The 20,649-nt window shown below is 41.9% G+C and overlaps 1 protein-coding gene across 4 annotated transcripts in view; it reads left to right on the forward strand.

Annotated features, from left to right (window-relative positions):
• Positions 1–20,649, forward strand: part of tango2 (transport and golgi organization 2 homolog (Drosophila)) — a 259,000-nt gene that overhangs the window by 70,688 nt on the left and 167,663 nt on the right. Inside the window, exon 1 of one of the 4 annotated variants that reach the window (XM_073051898.1) lies at positions 17,217–17,286. The exons of the other annotated variants lie outside the window; for them this stretch is intronic. The gene's annotated coding sequence lies outside the window, so the exon portion shown is untranslated. Of the gene's footprint in view, positions 1–17,216; positions 17,287–20,649 lie in introns of those variants that run through there. 4 annotated transcript variants of the gene reach the window in all.

The following is a 20,649-nucleotide window of genomic DNA, read 5'->3' on the forward strand; positions in this document are numbered from 1 at the left end:
TTGACTGGCTGATTAGGCTTTTGCATTAATGAACAGTATACCTAATAAAGCGGTCACTGAGAGAGTGTATGTACAGTTCTGTGCGTTGGGTAGTTCGGGAGCCTAAGACCTTTACACAGTATTGTAGATATTTTATATGTTGAATTGTACTGCTACTACAAAAAAAAAGCAAATTTCATGCCATATGTGAGTGATGATAAACCTGATTCTGATCTGGGTCTCTATTGTGGACTGAGAATGGGACTGGGGCAGGGAGAGGGAACTCATGGTTGGGAAAAGGGGAATGGAGAGTAGAGGGAGCAGGAAGCACCAGAGAGACATTCTGTAATGATCAATAAACCTTCAAGTGACATTGCCTAGTGTCTGCACCCACAGCACCCTCCCCCCCCCCCCCCCCGGGCATTCCTTCTCTGCCACCGGTCTCAACCCCTCCAGTGGCGCACCACCTTCGCCATTCCCAACATCCTTTACTCTCGCCAGATTTACGAACTCTGTCTCTGCTCCACAGATAAATACTGTACTGTGCAAAAGTCTCAGGTACCCTCACTATATTATACTGTATATGGCTAAGACTTTTGCACAGTACTGTACATATATAAAATATACATTATATCATAGCTTATAACCAGGGAAATATTTAAAATAAAAATTAACATCATACTGATATCATGAATGTCCTAAGCAAATGGAATGGAATGCCTTGTATGGGATCATGTGGGGAACATGTGTACTGTTTAACATTTACAGAATTTATGAATAGTCTATATACTTGCTAACCATTACGCTACGGTGTTTAAGGCAGCAATGAAGGTTCTCTGTCTATACAGAGGGATTTTCATTTCTGTTTCAGTAATAGTTTTTGTTATACCAGTTAGGGTTGTTAGCCGTGAGCTGAACCCCCGAGCCTGGATGATTGGTGGACCTTTACCCTTTGACCTGTGTTATGCCGTTGGCCCCCTCCTTTGTGAAAATCGCAAGAACTCTAGTTAAGGGGGGTCAACTGACCCAAGAGAGAGAGACGTGCGGAAGACCACGTTCTCCCAAGAAGCAGAATAAAGGTGACTTTGACTATTGTCTCATGGAGACCACGTGAAAAGCCCTCGGGCAAAGTGGGCTGGTTGAGAGAGAGATCGCATTACCTGCAACTTGATTGACACCTGCGATCCCGTGAAGAAGTATAAAGGCGGGTCTGAGGGGAGGACCCTCAGAAGCACCCAGACGCACCCAGTAGACACGAGATCGATTCCCGTGGGAGCGGGACGCCATTTTGAAGGAAGCCACGTGCGGTAGATTCTGAATTTGAATCTGTGGCTAAAACCAACGAAAGACTGCTTTTAAACAACAACGGGGAAGTCTGCTCCCCTGGTTCCAAGGATTTGCTCTGCCAAGACAACGGGCAAGTGTGTATCTTTTCTAAATCGTCTCTCTCTCTCTCTCTACAACGTGAAGATCCCAGCGGTTCCCAAAAGGAAAAGCCGGCAAAATTCTGAGTGACTCTTTATATTTCCGTTGGACTCAGTATTAACCCCTAGACAACTGTAGAGCTTATTTCTGATTGATTATGGTTACACCGGTGTTTTAGATTGAGTTTTGACGATCTGAATGTTTTGTATTAACCATACGTTTGTGCCCTTGTTGAATAAAACGTTTGAAAATAGTGGCATCCGACTCAGCTGATCCATCTATCTTTGCTGGTAAGTTACCTGGTTACGGGGTTTTCGTAACACCTGTTTAGCATGGGTGACCCTACTAAAAGCCAAACCACAAGACCCTGCCTCTAGCAAAGATAGCTGTCCAGGTCATTGAGGCAGGCAAACCTCCAAACCCTATACTGTAACATAGTTGTGGTCCTCTTGGAGGAATAGTGTATATATCTGAGTGAATAAATTCTTACACCTTTGCTTCACAAATTACCTCACCATTGATCTACTTTGCAGTATTCTGTCTTGGACCAATCTTCTGGTGGCTGTTGAGGTATTAACTTTATTAAAGCAAATAAGGCTATTAGTTTGCTGTCAAATTTAGTCCTGAAAGTACGTTGATTTATTGATGTTGGTACAGGAACTACAGAAATACAAGTAGTTTGGTTGGAAGAGAAATTAGCTCATCGTGGGAGTAATTCTCTCCTCACTGAATAGTTCATGAAATTTCATCTGTAACGTGGAGGAAGGCAAGACCTTAATTTAACATTTCCTTGGTTCAATTACTGTTCATTGTTGAGGAGTTCGTCAGCACAGCGCTGACAGATTTTTCATCCTTCTGTGGATTTTTCTGTGCATACTTGCCTACCCTTGTGAAACAGTTCCTGCTGGTATGACTTTGAAACCACATTGTGCTGGCATCCTCAGAATATATTGCTTCCTTGTAGCTATTTTAATAAGAAGAGGGAATAGTTAATCGGCACATGCTAGAATTTCATTGTGGACATGGGCGACATGGTAGCATAGCTGTTAGCATCAGTGATCAGGGTTCAATTCCTGCTGTTGGCCACAAGGAGTTTCTACATTCTCCCTGAGATTGTCTGGGTTTCCTCCCATGTTCCAAAGTACAGGTCGGGTTAGCAAGTTGTGAGCATGCTGTGTTAGCACTAGAAGCGTGGTGACACTTGTGGGCTGTCCTGGTACATATTTGAACTGTGTTGGTCATAGACATAGATTACTCTCTGCATACATGGCTCTTCCTCAGAGAGGGTTAAGTGCACCAAGTTGCTGGGAGTTCACATCACGGATGACTTCACCTGGTCCCTTAATATAACCTCCCTGAATAAGAAGGTACAGCAGCGTTTCCACTTCCTAAGGGGATTGAGGCAAGCGAGGGTTACCCCCCTTCCCCAACCCCACCCACCCCGCACCATCTTAACTGAATATTACAGGAACACCATTGACAGTGTCCTGACAAGTTGCACCTCCACCTGGTATGGGAACAGCAGAGCATCAGACCAAGAGTCCCTCCAAAGGACTGTGAGAACAGCCGAGAGATTCATGGGGGTCTCCCTACCATCTATCGGGACAGTTATGAGGAGTGCTGCGTACGCAGTGACCGTAGTATTATCAAGGATCCCACCCATCCATCCAGCATCCTCTTTGACTTTCTACCATTAAGCAGGAGACTTTGATGTATAAAGACAGGAACAGTCAAGATGGGAAACAGCTTCTTCCCTCAGGCTATTAAGCTTTTGAACTCCCTGCTGCATCACATTCGAAGTGTCACTGGTTAATCTGTTCTGTATCTTACAATGTTTAATTCATGCACTTTACTTTCTTTGTTTATGTGTAATTCATTTGTAGATTTCATTCTTACTTTCCATAGTTATTGTGTGTTATATGTGTGTCATGTGTATTACTGTGCTTTACACCCTGGTTTGGAGAAACATCTCATTTGATGGTATACCTGTATGTATTAAAATGATAATGAACTTGACTTAATTTGACACATTTCACTGCATCTTTCAATGTACACATGACAAATAAAGCTAATATTTTCCTTACATGTGTTTCATTTTTTCCTTTTGTTCTAGTTATTCCTGCCTTTACCCCATTCACCCTAGGAGAATGATATAACCGACAAAAAGAAACATAATGTGTTCAAGGCCGTGTCCAAGATGCAAACACAAAAACCATGTGAATTGTCATTTTGTAGTCTACCTGAAGCCTCCATCAGTCGGGGTCAACCATGGATGTTGCGTCCTAGCTGTCTAGATAGGCGTGCCAGAGCAGTACAACCTGAAGGGCAAGCTGTTGACCATATATCAAGCTTCTCCTCTCCACGCATCTGATGAACTCAAAGGAACAGCAGATAGCTTGGCACCAAAAGCATTGCAGGAGTGGCCAGTCAGCATTGAACTCAGTGTAGGACTGCCTTAGACTCCAGCTCTGGATTTTTCCCTCGGGGTTTACTCCCGAAACATTCCCCATGGCAGCAGAGATTTGAGATCAGAGTTTTTCTTCTTCTAGATGAGTTGCCGCCCACGACTGATGAGCCCCATCCGCCTGAATCGACTGGTTTTAAGGCATCGCTAACCCCCCTTTGCCCTCTCCAGTCAGCAGAAATGGTAGTGCTTAGTAGCAGCCACATGTGAAGGCCAGAAGCTGGACTTGGTTGTCAGAGGCTATTGAGGCACACACCATTGGGGGCATTTAATAGGTAATGGGAGCTTGTCTCCATTATCACCCCTAGCTATAACAACCTTAAGGAACCTACCATGTGCAGAAAATAAACAGGAAAAGGCACCTTCCCTACTGTTCTGAACACTCTCCTGATGGAATTCTGTGTGCTGTGATTTCATTCTGCAAACACTGGTTATGCAAATTTGCAGCACTAGTCTCATGGTCCACGCATTAGAGATGGAGATAGAGTATGTACTTCTCTGAAATTGTTTTGTAAAAAAAACCTTATTGGTCCTCAAATTTAAAATGACTTTTTCTCAGTGGAGGAGAATTTCTAATCCAAGTAACTGACTGAAGTTTGATTCTTATGCTTGTTTTTTTTCCATTTTCTAGCTACATGAACTGCATTTCTTAACACAAAAATGCATTTATTATAATTCCAGAGACATTTTGTACTCTGATGCAAAATTAGTAAAAGGCTTATTGTAGTCTAGCCTGGCTGTGCATATGTTTCCTAATCTTCATTCCTATCATTGAAAACATTCTTAAAACAGACGGGCTCTTGAAGTCATCTGTTGATGTGTAAGTATGGACCCAATGCACCCTAAGCCAATCTGGCTTTAAATTATAATGGTATTTGTTATTCTTCTGTCTCGCTGATTAAGTTATTTTTGTCTCAACAAAGTATTTCCTCCTAGCAGCTGTTGAAAGCCTTCATTTTTTATCCTCCCTAAGTAGTGCTAGACATTGTGATACAGCTGTTTTTAAAAAAAGGCTTTATTTTAAACCATAAGACTTAAGAGCAGAATTAGACCATTTGGCCCATCAAGTCTGCTCCAGCACTCAATTGTGGCTGATTTATTATCCCTCTCAACCTCATTCTCCTGCCTTCTACCTGTAACCTTTGATGCCCTGACTAATCAAGAAATTCTCAACCTCTGCTTTAAATATCCCCAATGACTTGACCTCCTCAACCACCTGTGGCAATGAATTCCGTAGTTTCACCACCCAGTGCATAAAGAAATCCCTGTTCTGAGGCTCTGCCCTTTCATTCCAGTATCACCCCACTACAGGAAACATCCTCTCCACATCCACTCTATCTAGACCTTTCAATATTTGATTCAATATTTCAATGAGATCCTTTCATTTCTCTGTATATTTTCAATACTGTGAAGCCATCATTGTCATCATTATGTGCTGTGTCATATGACATGGGTAATCATGGTCTATAACAGTGTTTCCCAATCTGTTTTAGCTCAATGCCACCTTAAAGCACTTTCGTACTTACCCATGCCCCCCCCCCAAAGCATCTTCGCACTTGCCAACACCCCTCTTAGGCATAATATACTTTCCAGCACATGCATAGTGCAAAAACATGTCTACCATATGCTAATATGAGAAAAATTATTTTGCTTTAAATTTCTATTTGTCTTTAAACTTAGCTTACACAGTACCTGAGCACTGTACAGCAGCTTCAATATCAATGTGATGCTTGAGCTTGATAGATTTTAGCAGGAGTTGAAATAACTGGTTCAAGTTGTGATAGCCGACAAAAGCTGACATTTTTGAAAAGCATTTTTGCTGCTTCTTAATTCTGAATTTTGATAATTCCTTTTTGCAACCTCTCTTCGTGTTCTTCCACCTTGCAAAGAAATGGGTTAATTTCTCAGTCCAGAATTTCCAAATCGTTCAAATCCTTGGATTGGTTTTGACAATCCTTTTGTGACTGCAGGTATAAGCAGTACACTTGCAAATAACTGTCTGTGAAAGCAAGTGCCATACTTTCCATACAGGGAAACAGTGAGAATATTCTTCTCCCAGCGTTTTTCAGAGTTCAAACTTTTGAGGGTGTCTTTATGGAAGTGTTTCTGCAACCTTGATGGTTTCATAGCTTCATTAGACAGTACAGTATTACAAGTAAGACACGTGGGGCATCGCTAATCTGACAGGAATGGAATAAAATCATACTCCAGATATGTAAATTGTATTGACACTCTTTCTGTAGTTTCTGTTTCTTAGATGGATTAGAATTCCCAGGCTCCACTACCTTTAGACTTATAGAGGTTGCTCCATACATATTTATCGATCATTAACAGGGCTAAATTAAAATAAAAGGTTAACACAAACTGGGAATGCCTGTCAGATGTTGATAATGGCAGTGAGTTGACATGGATGGAACGATGGTAGCGATATGCAAAGGAATGGAGAGGCGAAAATGAAGACAATCACTACAACAAAAGTCAAGTTGACAACGATTAAGATTGCAATCTGAACGTTAGTTGGGGAGAGCTGGTGTTCGGCAAGCTATCTTTATAATATTCTAGTTAGCACAATCGACTAGTCACATAAGTTTTCATAATCCCCAAAGATGGTTCTTGAGCACAGATATGAAGTCGAGGTTGTTTTGAACACCTCAAGGAATCCTTGGGGTTGGCAGGCTCACTGACTGGCTCTATTTCACCATATGGTTCCGGCCAGCACTGCATTGTCACGCAACCTGTTTTCTGTAGAGAAAGTTGAGAGGGTGTACCTGGTTTACCAACTGTTAGATTGCATGAACTCATTTCGTGCCACGTGTCAAGGGCAACTGTTGGGCATCCTGATTGCTAATTTATGCATCCCAATAATGTCAGATCAGTTGGTAAGGTCAGATGAGATTGACGAGTTTCTGACAAAATGTGACGAGTGCTCACCGCCTGCAGAGAAGGAGCTTCTTCACCCCGAGGGTGTGGGAGTGTGGAATAAGCTGCTAGCACAAGTGGTGCTTGTGAGCTCGATTTCAACATTTGAGAGAAGTTTGGATAGGTACTTGGAGGGCTATGGTCCCATTTCAGGTCAATGGGAGTAGCAAGTTTAAATGGTTCGGCATGGTCTAGATGGGCCAAAGGGTCTGTTTCTGTGCTGTACTTTTCTATTACTCAATGCTTCACCATCTTCATTTTAGTCTCGTATTGAAACCCCATTGTCCGTCCCTCCTGATTGCTCAGTCCTCATCCAGTCAGGTTTCTGATTGGAACATCGGTTAAAATTGATACCTGTACTCGGCTAGAATCCTGAGAAGAGTTTATTTGGTTCTTAAATATCCATAATGTCATCTTCCTCCACCAACCCTTGCAGAGTGCATCATGCATCTACCACTCTGTCTGTGTCTGTGTTTATTCATTTCCATTGATGCTGCTTGACCTGTTGAGTTCCTCCAGCATTTTGTGTGTGTTGCTTTAGAATTATGCACCTTCATATTATCAATTTTTATCCTGGCAAAAAGACTGGTTGTCTACTCAATCTATGTATCTTATCTTGTACACCTCTAACCAGTCCCCTCTCATCCTCCATCACTCCAAAGAGAAAAGCCTTAGCTCACTGAACCTATTCAGATAAAACATGCTCACTATGCAGGCAGTAAATTGAAAAATGTAGTTTCAGTCCAAGTTAACTCACTTCTTCAAACGCCTTAGTCTTCTAATTTATGTACAATACTGGTTCTTATGTGGGACATTGTAAAAAACATTTTAGAAATGTGAATATATTATACTGATGGATTCCTCTCTCAATTCACCCCATCATATTCTTAAAGAATTCAACAAATTTCCAAACATGACTTGCCTTTTATAATAACATGTTAATTGGATTTGATTATGTTCAGATTTATTAACCAATTAGTAACAATTTAATTTGTAACCAAAACCATGAAAGATATTGCAATTAAAACAGTACAAGCGAAATGCTGGAGGAACTCAGCAGGTCAGGCAACGTCTATGGAAAAGAGTAAACGGTCAATGTTTCAGGCCAAAAATGACAGTTTACTCTTTTCCATAGATGCTGCCTTGACCATAAGACATAGGAGCAGAACTAGGCCATTTAGTCCATCGAGTCTCCTTTGCCATTCCATCATGGATATGGTCTAGGTGCAGGTCAGTGGGACTAGGCAGAAAAATGGTTCGGCACAGCCAAGAAGGGCCAAAAGGCCTATTTCTATGCTGTAATGTTCTGTGACTGATCTCAGATCACACTCAACCCCATACACCTGCATCTCCCCATATCCTCTGATGCCCTGACCGATCAGGAAATTATCAACTTCCATTTTAAATATACGCATGAACTTGGCCTCCATCACAGTCTGTGGCAGGGCATTCCACAAATTCACTACTCTCTGGCTAAAAAAATTCCTCTTTAACTCTGTTCTAAAAGGGCACCCCTCAATTCTGAGGCTGTGCACTCTAGTTCTGGATACCCCCACCACAGGAAACATCCTCTCCACATCCACCCTATCTAGTCCTTTCAACGTTCAGTAGGTTTCAATGAGACCTCCCCCCACCCCACGTCCTTCTAAATTCCAGTCAGTACAGGCCCAGAGATGCCAAACACTCCTCATTTGTTAACTCCTTCATTCCTGGAATCATCGTCATGAACCTCCTTTGGACTCTCTCCAATGACAACACATCCTTTCTGAGATATGGGGACTAAAACTGTTGACAATACTCCAAATGCAGCCTGACTAGTGTCTTTAAAAAGCCTCAGCATTATCTCTGCTTTTATATTCTATTCCCCTTGAAATAAATGCTGACGTTGCATTTGCCTTCTTTACCACAGACTCAAACTGTAAATTAACCTCCTAGAGGCATGCACGAGGATTCTTAAGTCCCTCTGCACCTGTGATGTTTGAATTTTTGCCTCATTTAAATAATAGTCTGCACTTTTGTTCTTTTTACCAAAATGCATTACCATACATTTCCCAAAACTGTATTCCATTTGCCACTTTTTTGCTCATTTTTCTGGTTGCTGACCTGCTGAGTTCCTCCAGCATTTTGTGTGTGTTGCTTCAATACAACTTAAATTCTTCGAGCTGACTGGTTTATCCTACCCATGTGACGTAAAGTTCTCAGTAAATGAAATGTTTATTATTCTTTCAACAATAACTTAACACATATATTAAACACAGTGTTCCACCTAGAGTTAAAAAGAAATCACGTAGTAAAATGTCGCCATGGTCAAACAATTCTGTCCACAAGCTCAAGACATCATACAGAGTAGCTGAGAGAAAATGGAGGAAAACTGGACTAGTAGAAGTCAAACATAATATTTTCAAGGAAAATCCAGCCTCCTTTAACACAACTGTACGCTCTGCAAGAAGAGCCCATTTTTATAAGATTATTACAGAGAATAGTGGTGATTCAAGAATGTTGTTCTTGACTGTAAACCAACTGTTGAACCCTGTCACAACCTATAATGTTCTCAGTCAAGCATCTACCACAAAATGTGAAGAATTTGCAATGTATTTAATCAACAAAATTACTTCCATTATGTACAGTATAGCTACAGATACTGATAACCTCTGAAGCCAACCTTGTAAAAAGAAGGCAGGCATGTTAAAAATTACAAGTATTTCTGATTCAGGACTCTTTAAGATTAAAACAAAGAGTAAACTGTCTGCTTGCTCTATTGACACTACCCCTACCACATTTTTAAGAACTCTTCTAATTGTGTTTACAATTCTGTTAGGAAAAGACTTAACATATTCCTTGAAACTGGAGTTTTTCCCAATGCCTTCTAAATTACAGCTGTCAAGCCACTACTTAAAAAAGCCCAACCTGATAATGAGGCACTAGCTAATTACAGGCCTATGTCAAATCTTCCCTTCCTGGGCAAGTTTCTTGAGAAGGTTAATTTCAACCAACTCAAAATACTTTCTGAATGAGAATATTCAAAATGGGATATTGCAGATTGAGTTGGAGAGTTCCTTGTGGACTCTATGCACTAGCTTCAAAAGCAAGTGGAGCCTGGTGGAACTTTTTTGCAGAACAGGTAATTGCTTAGATTATTTCTAATTTAGCAAGGGCCAAAAAAAAGATCTGAGGTGTATGTGGAGCCACCATTGTTGGAATGGTTAGGGTGGGAGGCTTTGGCTCAGCTGGCAGAGGCTCAAGGTACTGAGTCTTTTGGAATTATTTAGCTGATTGTGGAACTTCGACAGAGAAATGGCAGATGGAGTTTAACCCAGCCAAATGTGAAGTGTTGCACCTTGGTAGATCAATTCCCTCCATTGTTTGTAAGGGGTTTGTACATTCTCCCCATGACTGCGTGTGTTTATTCTGGGTGCTTTGGTTTCCTACCACAGTCCAATGACATACTGATCAGAAGATTAATTGATCATTATAAATTGTTCCATGATTAGTCCGGAGTAATGTTGGGGATTGCTAGGTTTGAAGTGCGGAAAGGTCCTTTCCTGCATTGTATCTCAATAAATAATTAAAAGCAAAAAGACAGTACACTGTTAAGGGCAAGATCCTTTAGCAGGGGTGTCAAACTCATTTTAGGTCACGGGCCGGATTGAGCAAAATGCAGCTTCATGCGGGCCGGATCAGTCGGACGCGTGCGAACGCAGCTTTCGTTGCCTCCGTTTTTTCAGCCTGCTCTCATGTGTCTCAGTCTCTGCTATAACTACAAAGTGTTTCACTTTACAAATTCTGTTTCTTATGAAGAAGACTGCCGAATAAACACTAAAAACCCTGAAAACCTGGTACCTGAATAAACTCAGCATTAGCCATATCATACGCCATAGGCGCTTCGATACTGGGGCCAGCTTTAATAGTAATTAGATATTATCTCGCGGGCCAAAGATAATTCCACCGCGGGCCTTGAGTTTGACATATATGCTTTACAGTGTTGAGGAGCAGAGGGTTCTTGTGGTCCAAGTTCATAGCTCCGTGAGAGTGACTACAAAGGTTGATAGAGTGGTTAAGAAAGCAAGTGACATGCTTGCCTTTATTAGTTGAGGCATTGAGTTCAAAAGTCAGGAAGTTACATTGCAGCTTTATAAAACTCTGGTTAGGCAGCATCTGGAGTATTACATTTGGTTCTGATCGTTCCATTATTGGAAGGATGTTGAGGCTTTGGAGAGGTTGCAGAAGAGGTTTACCAGGGTATTGGCTGGATGAGAGGGAATGTGCTATAACGAGAGGTTGGACAGACTTGGATCGGTTTCTCTGGAGCAGCAAAAACTGAAGGAAGATCTGATAGAGTTTTATAAAATTATGAGAGGGAAAGGTAGAGTAGGCAGGAAATATCTTTTTTCCCAGGAGTGAAATGCCTAATACCAGAGGGCACATGTTTAAGGTGAGAGGGAGTAGTTTCAAAAGAGATGTGAGAAGCAGGTTTTTTTTACACAGAGTGGTGGGTGCCTGGAATGTGCTGCTTGGGGTGGTGGTAGAAGGATAAACATTAGAGACTATTAAGAGCTGTTTAGGTAGCCACATGAATGTGAGGAAATGGAAGGATATGGGCATTATATAGGCAAAAGAGATTATTTAGTTAACCATTTGATTATTAATTGGTTCAGCTCAACATTGTGGGCCAAAGGGCCTGTTCTGGCATTGTAGTGTTCTCTGTTCTATGGTTTAAAGAAGTAACATGACAATGGAAAATATTGTTGATGCTGGAACTCTGAAATGACAGCAGGAAATTGCAAACCGTTATCAATATGTGAAGTTGTTGAAAGTGCTGAGTTCAGCTGCTCGAATGGCTTTCCTCGATTCTGCGTTCAGTTTAACTGAAAAGCCTTGGGTAACTGAAGGCAGAGGTCAGAGTGGGACGGTGAACTTCAATGGCAGGCAACCAGATATTCAGTGTCATAATGCCTGACTCGGGAATTGAATTTGTGATGGCTGTGGGAGTTAGTGAGCTTGTACTGAACATTGTCAAAGGGAGCTGAGAGAGTTAGACCTTGAAGGGTGAAAATTGGAAGCAAAACCAATCAAATATTCTAGTTTTGGGAAAGAACATGAAATAGCAGTGACACCGCCATCAATCATCTTAACTCTATGCTTTGAAAGTGCAAATCAAGATCTATTGAAGCTATGGCAATTTTATGTAGGCAACTAATATACACTCTACTAGGTACAGGAAGTGTGGCTTCCATGGTCTTCTGCTGTAGCCCATCCACTTCAAGATTTGACATGTTGTGCAATTAGAGATGCTCTTCTGCATACCACTGTTGTAATGCGTGGTTATTTGAGTTACTATCACCTTCCTGTCAGGTTGAAGCAGTCTGACCCTTCTCCTCTGATCTCTTTCATTAACAATGCGTTTTCACCCACAGAACTGATGCTCACTGGATGTTTTTTTTGTTTTCGCACTTTTCTCTGTAAACTATAACTCAGGGATTCCCAACCTATTTTGTGAAGCAACAGGTCTGTGAACCCCATGTTGGGAACCCCTGCTCTAGAAACTGTTGTGAGTGAAAAATCCATGAAATCAGTAGTTTCTGAGATACTCAAAGCACCCTGTCTAGCACCAGCAATCATTCCACGGTCAAAGTCAATTACATTTCTTCCCCATTCTGATGTTTGATCTGGACAACAAATGAACTTCTTGACCATGTCTGCATTGAGTTGCTGCCATATGATTGGCTGATTAAATATTTGTATTATTGAGCAGGTGTACAGTTATACCTAATAAAATGGCCATCAAGTGTATTCCAACATCAGAAGTTTAGGACAATTACTTGCAACTTGTCATTATTCCTTTGACAGCTTCTGGCAAGTTAGACATATAAAGATAAAATAAAATATGAAATTGGCAATGTGAAAGACAAGCAACACACACAAAATGCTGGTGGAACGCAGCAGGCCAGACAGCATCTATAGGAAGAAGTACAGTCGACGTTTTGGGCTGAGACCCTTCATCAGGACTAACTGAAAGAAAAGATAGTACTTTCAGTTAGTCCTGATGAATTTCCAGCATCTGCAGATTTCCTCATGTTTGAGAATGTGAAAGACACCACATTTTATTTCCTTACCTCCAACAAACTTGTGGACAGCGTAGAAACTGTATCTCTTTTGGCCACCATCCCCAAGTCCCCTGAATCACCTACGTGGCTCAAGTTGTAGGGAGGCTGGGCTTTGTCTGTAGCACTCTGAGTCCAGTGTCCAGGAGAAGCCTTTATATTGTAAGAAATGTTGAGCCAATCCATCGGGATGGTTGTTGCACAAAATCCACTGTCTGGGCAGGTCTGTCATCGATCCTGTTATAGTTACTATTCCATAGATTTGTTAAGTATGCCTACAAGAAAATGATTTTCAAGGTTGTATATGGTGACAAATAAATTGATATAGCAAGAAACAGTGAATAGAGGTCCCAATAAACAGTGAAACAACACGCTCCATCTCTCCCACACATAGTATGCCTTGGACCTTTTAGGGTCCTTAGCAGCATTATTTTTCATTTGGAGGGTGGATGTGATGTTACAGAAGAAATAGTTTGGTGTAAGAATGTTTTTTAACTAGAGAAGAATAAGAATGGAGGACTGGTGAGCCTTTATTCAAGTAAAGGTACAGACTTTTGGAAAATTAAGAACAATTTAATTTGATGCCTTCTGGGGACAGTCCCCCTTGTGGATGTTATCCCAAGGCTTTATAAGGGATTGGTCAGACTGCAATTGGTGTATTATGCAACAAACATAAAATGCTGGAGGGACTCAGCAGGCCAGGTATCAACTATGGAAAAGAGTAAACAGTTAAAGTTTCAGGCCGAGACCCTTCATAATTATTGTGAGCAATTTTGGGCCCCTTAAAGGATGTGCTGACATTGGAAAGGGTCCAGAGGTGGTTCACAAGAATGATCCTGGGAATGAAAGGCTTAACATGTGAGGAGCATTTGATGGCTCTGTGCTTGTACTCCCCGGACTTTAGAAGAATGAGGGGAATCTCTTTGAAACCTATTGAATATTGAAAAGCTTAGATAAGGGATGTGACGAGAATGTTTCCTATAGTAGGGGAGTCCAGGACCAGAGGGCACAGCCTTAGAATAGAGCGACATCCCTTTAGAACAGTGAAGAGGAGGAATTTCTTTAGTTGGAGGGTGGTGAATCTGTGGAATTCATTGCCATAGATAGTTGTGAAGACCAAGTCACTGGGTATATTTAAAGCAGAGGTTGATTGGTTCTAGGTTCTGGGAGGAAGGCAGCAGAATAGGGTTGAGAGAGATAATAAGTGCATAATTTATTAATTCCTTCAACCCTATTCTCCTGCCTTCTCCCCATAACCTAGAACCAATCAACCTCTGCTTCATTGTATTTCTTTGTTCTACTGTGAATGCCTGCAAGAAAATAAATCTCATGGTAGTATATGGTGACATGTAGTAAACTTTGATAATAAATTTGCTTTGAGCTTTGAACTTTGAAATCAGCCATGATGGAACGGCCTCATTCTGCTCCTATGTCAGAATCAGAATCAGAATTAGCTTCAGTATCACCAGCATATGTTGTGAAATTTGTTGTTTTCGGCAGCAGTACATTGCAATACATAATATAAATTACAATGGTAGAGGGGAATAAGCTGTTCCTGAAGTGTTGAGTATGTGCCTTCAGGCCCCTGTACCTCCTTCCAGATGGTAGCAATAAGAAAAGGGCATGTCCTGTATGGGGGGGGGGGGGGGGGGGTCTTTAATGATGGATGCCATCTTTTTGAGGCATCGCTCCTTGAAGACATCCCAGATACTACAGAGTCCGTGATGAAGATGACTGAATTTACAACTTCCTGCAGCTTCTTCCGATCCTGTGCAGCGGTCCCACCCCACCCCTCCCCTCCCCCCCATGCCAGACGGTGATGCAACCAGTTAGTATGCTGTCCACGGTACATCTGTGACTCTGTTACGGAGTCGAGGAGTAAAAGATAACTGTGCAGCTTTGGGGTCCATGGGTTTAGAGATCATGGAGGAGGTGATGTCAATGACTGAACACAATGTATATTGGGGAGGCCATGGTTCACAAGGAAGCATAACCAGTTTCCAAGTTGACAAAGAGCCTCCTGACTCTGGTGGTCAACTTCCCAAACAATTATAGTACTACCTGGCCAGAAGTTTTAATGAAGGTGACAAAAGAGACCGCAAATGGGACGCCATGATAGTGTAGTGGTTAGCGCAATGCTATTACAGCTCAGGATGTCAGAGTTCGGAGTTCAATCCTGGCGTCCTCTGTAGGCAGTTTGTACATCTTCCCCCCCCCCCAGTAATGCGTAGGTTTCCTCCGAGTGCTCTGGTTAATTGGTCATTGTAAATTGTCCCGTAATTCGGTTAGGGTTAAATCGGGTTGCTGGGCGGCATGGCTTGAACTTAGATAAAATAGATTTTTAAAAAAAGGCATTTCCTGTAGCACAGCAGTTAGTGTGACACCGTGTAGCTCGGAGTGGTGGAGTTTGCAGTTTAATTAGGCTGCCACATGCCCTGTGAATGTGTGGGTTTCCTCCCTCATTTTGAAGACATACTGATTTGTGGGTTAATTGGCGATTGTAAATTCTCTTGTGAGCAGGCTAGAATCAAATCAGTGGGGCTGCTGGACAGTATGGCTTGAAGAGCCTATTTTGTGCTGTATCTCTAAATAAATAAATTCTGGAACTGGAGTGAAAAAGAAACAAACTTCTAGAGATCAGGGCTGAGGGGGAAAATCGATCAGCCGTGATGAAATGGTGGAGCAGACTCAATGGGCAAATGACCCAGTTCTGCCCCTATATCGTATGGTCTTATGGTCTAATAATTGGCCATTGCAAAGTGCTCAGCAAGACAAGCGGTATCAATGGAGAGGCATAAACAGTCAACGTTTCAGGCCAAGACCCATCATCAGGATGGGAGAAGAAGGGGGATGAAGCCAGAAAAAGAAGATGGGGCGAGAGAAGGAGAACAAGCTGGCAGATGATAGGTGAGACCAGGTGAGGGTGAAGATGGATGAGTGGGGTTGGGGGGGAGAAGTGAGAAGTTGGGAGGTGATAGGTGGCAGAGATGAAGTGCTGAAGAAAGAGGAAACTGTTAGAGAGTGAAGCATGGGAGAAAGGATTGGAGGAGGGTCACCAGAGGTGAAGAGGAGAGAAGGGGTGAGAGAGGAGTCGAAATGTGGAGTGGAAAAAGAGAGGGGGGAGGGGGATGAATTTACTGGAAATTGATATTCATGCCATCAGATTGAAGGCTACCCAGATGGAATTTGAGGTGTTGCTCCTCCAGCCTGAAGATGGCCACATCATGACCAAGGAGGTTGTAGAGTAACCTATCAGAATGGGAAATCTTCTTCAGTTCTTCAACGCTTATTATAGAGATACAGCAATACTATTGAAACTGCTCTCCTTAAGTCTCTTCAACTCTTTCGATCACAGACATTGCCTTTGTCTTACCCATCCAGCCCTACCTTCTCTCTAACTGCGTATAACTTGAATCTCTTTCCCAGTTCTGACAGAGGGTCTGTTTCTCTTTCCTTTGGTTTCTACTTGCCCAAATGATTTGTGTTATTTCCTCTTCTTTATTTCCCCAATCTGGCCTCTAACCTCTTCTTTCCTGCCTGTCACCACCCACTTGTGCCCCTCCTCCTTCCTTTTCTCCCATGGTCCACCCTCCTCTCCGATCAGATGTCTTTTTCTCCAGCCCTTTGCCTCTTCTGCCTATCACCTCCCAGTTTCTTACTTCAACCCCCCCCCCCCACCCTCCACCATATACCTGGCTTTACCTGTCACCTTCCAGTTTGACCTCCATCTCCACCCCCTCCCCCTCCAACTTTTTATTCTGGCTTCTTTCCCCCTTCCTTTCCAGTCCTGATGAAGGGTCTGGGCCAGAAACTGTGACTGTTCATTCATTTACCAAAGATGCTGCCTGACCTGCTGAATTCTTCCAGCATTTTGTGTGTGTTGGTCTGGATTTGCATTTCACATGTCCAGCATTTTACAGGTTTCTTGTTATACAATGTTTACGTAAGAGACACAAGATCAAAGTCTAACCATTTAGATCAGGGGTTCCCAACCTGGGGTTCACGGACCCCTCAGTGAATGGTAGGGGTCCATAACATTAAAAAGGTTGTGAATCCCTGATCTAGATAATACCTGTCAAAGTGCTGCTTCAGATTGTTGAAACAGTTAAAAATACTTTTAATTCTAATTGTATTAATATTTCTGAACGTTAAAGGACATTTTACCCATTTTATGAAGGGAAAAAGCAAGCTGATAATATTATGTGTTGGCAGATGAAGACAACCCTGCTGTGCAAGTATATCGCTTCTATTTTTGTGTTAATATCTCTGCCCACTGCATTGACAATCAGCCGTGTTGTTTAACTCCCACTCTCCCACACACAAAGAAATCCTCTCTGCTTGCAACACACACAACATGCTGGAGGAGCTCAGCAGCTCAAGCAGTATCCATGGAAAGAAGTAAGTAGCAAACATTTTGGACTGAGACCCTTCATCAGGGCCGAGAAGGAAGGGATAAGATTCCAGAATAAAAAGGTGGAGAGGGAAGGGTAAGGAGGAGAACTGGAAGGTGGTAGGTGAAGCCATTTGGGTGGGAGAGGCCAAAGGCTGGAGAGGAAGGAAGCTGGTTGACAATTAGTAGTGAGTGGTATGCCACAGGGCTCGGTGTTGGGCCCATAATTGTTCACAATATATAATGATCTGGAAGAGGAAACTGCGCGTAGTGTGTCTAGGTTTGCTGATGACACTAAATTGAATGGCAAAGTAAATTGTGCAGAGGATACAGAAAGTATGCAGAGAGATATAGTTAGGATAAGTGAGTGAGCAAGGGTCTGGCAGATGGAGTACAATGTTGGTAAATGTGAGGTCATCCACTTTGGAAGGAAAAATGGAAGATCAGGTTATTATTTAAATGGTAAAAGATTGCAGCATGCTGCTGTGAAGAAGGACTTGGCTGTGCTTGTGCATGAATTGCAAAAGGTTGCTTTGCAAGTGCAGCAGGCTATCAAGAAGGAGAGATTTGAGTCACCTGGGACTGTACTCCCTGGAATTCAGAAGAATGAGAGATCTTATAGAAACATACGAAATTAAGAAAGGGATAGATAAGATAGAGGCAGGAAAGTTGTTTCCATGGCTAGACTAGAACTAGGGGACATAGCCTCAAGATTCAGGGGAGTAAAATTTAGAACGGAGATGAGGAGGAACTGCTTTTCCCAAAGAGTGGTGAATCTGTGGAATTCTCTGCCCAATGAAGCAGCGAAGGCTGCCTCAGTAAATATATTTAAGACAAGGTTGGATAGACCTTTGCATAGTAAGGGAATTAAGGGTTATGAGGTAAAAGGCAGGTAAGTGGAGATGAGTCCATGATCAGATCAGCCATGATCTTATTGAATGGTGGAGCAGGCTCAATGGGCCAGATGGCTTACTCCTGCTTCAATTTCTTATGTTCTTATGATAGAAGAGGAGAGTTGGGCCATAGGGAAGGAGGAGGGGACCCAGGGGAAAGTAGTAGGAAGGTGAGAAGGTCAGACTGGGGAATAGAGGAAGGGGGCAAAATGTGTTTACCAGAAGGAGAAATCAATGTTTATGCCATCAGGTTGGAGGCTACTCAGACAGAATATAAGAATTTGCTCCTCCACCCTGAAAGTGGCCTCATCTTGGCACAAGAGGAGGCCGTGGACTGACATGTTGGAACTTCTCTGGTAGAGAAGTCCACGGAACGACATGTTAAAATGGGAATAGGGAGTGGAATTAAAATGGTTGGTAACCGTGACATCCTTCCTATAGTGGATGGAGTGAAGGTGCTTACAGTAACCGTTTGCAACTGTCTTACCTGTCTCGATTCTAATATTTCTTCATTTTTCTGAGGGTGAAGGTGGGAGTCAAAACAATCTATGTCCTGTAAATCATATAGCTTATTTGAATGTTAGTTATAATGACTTGCACCTAAAATGAGAAATGAGTCTTGCTACCTGTAATGGAGAGCAGTCCATAAAGATTTTGAAAACAGGAAACTATTGCTACCACCAACATCGTGTTCGGTCCCAATAAATTTCTGAAGGATAGCCGAGAGCATTGGTGGGCACATTGTGTCACATTCAGTGCTTTGCCAGAGAAAATTGATCACAGATGTCAGGTACATAATTAGGTGTTTTAAAATGTTATTCATCATCTTGCAGTGGAATAATGTAAAAGCAAATGTGAAAGTGTATGATTATCAACAATTTTAGTAATTTATAGAGTAGATAAATGTCACAGGATTTGCCCGTGCTCTATTAACTGGAGAGTGTTAGTGTTCATACAAGAGACTTTGGATAGAATAATAGGCATAGAACAGCTGGCAGGAGTATAATTGGGTAAGATATTTAGTTGCTAAAAACAGGTATTGTATGGTGTAGTGACTAACTATTGATTCAAATATCTGAAACGTTATACCATCACCAAGTGGATATATTTTGGTTTTGGAAGTATTCTCTTTTTGCATAATTAAAAATATTCAGAATCAGAATCAGGTTTAATATTACTGGCATATGTCATGACATTTTTTAATGTAATACATGATAAATATAGGAGAAAAACTGAATTACAGTAAGTATTTGTATTAAATAGTTAAAATAAGTGCAAAAGCAGAAATAAATTTTTAAAAAGGAGTGAGGTAGTGTTCATGGGTTCAATGTCCGTTCAGAAATCGAATGGCAGAGGGGAAGAAGCTGTTCCTGAATCATTGAGTGAGTGCCTTCAGGCTTCTGTACCTACTTCCTGATGCTAACAATGAGAGCAAGGCATGTCCTGGGTGGTGGGTGTCCTTTATGATGGACACCGCCCTCCTGAGGCCCATCCTTGGGGATATCTTGAATACTTGTAGGCTACTATGCATTTTGGAAAGTTACAACTTTCTGAAACTTACTTCGATCCTGTGTAGTAGCACCCCCCCTCCACCATACCAGACAGTGATGCAGCCAGTCAAAATGCTGTCTACATCTGCAGAAGTTTTTGAGTGTTAATTCTCTTTCAATGAGTTTACATATTAATATATTTGTGTTAATATAGATGAAATGTTAAACTGATCTCTGGAACCAAGATTAGTTTTTATTTAATCATTGGTTTGAAAAAATTTATGAATAGAATTGGTTCTGTGGCATCTGTTTATTTATAATAACCCTGGCACATGTACATATGTGAATGAACTCAGGGTTTGGATCGCATCTGACTCCACTTTGATCTACTCCAAATGCTTATGGCACTTCCAGCTCTACCCCAGCCACAAAATGCTGTTGTAACTGGCTGAAGTGTCACATGTAAATTGTAAGGTTTTTCCTGGAGAGGAAGAGAAGAGTGAGGACTGGTGAACAATGCAGCAGAGGAAGGAAAGCAAATTCCTTAATTTGAGTGGTTCCATTTTGTGCAGTAACATTGTCTATGATGTTTATGTTTGTAGGACCATATGTCTGTCTTTTTAACCACATCTATATTAACTGCCCATTATGCCACTACAGTTTAGGGCATCATCTCTGGTGGTACTCATCATGTCAGTAGCTACATTTTTGTTTCCATTGCTGTCAGTCGTGCAAGTTCTGGGTGGAGACTCAGGAATACTGTCACACTCAATAGAAGACTTCTTCTTTGCTGTTTTCGTTACAGTTTTGTTTTACCAGTCAGGATTGTTAACCCTGAGGTCAGTCCCCGAACCTGGAGGAAAGTGGACCACCCTTAGTCTGGCCTCTACTCTGTGAACTGTTTGGCATGGATTACCCTACCAAGAGTCAAAGCATAAAGCCCTAACTGCAGCCAACGTAGTTTTCTGGGTCATTGACGCATGCAAGG

Source organism: Hemitrygon akajei, chromosome 7, assembly GCF_048418815.1.
Source record: "Hemitrygon akajei chromosome 7, sHemAka1.3, whole genome shotgun sequence".
NCBI lineage: Eukaryota > Metazoa > Chordata > Chondrichthyes > Myliobatiformes > Dasyatidae > Hemitrygon > Hemitrygon akajei.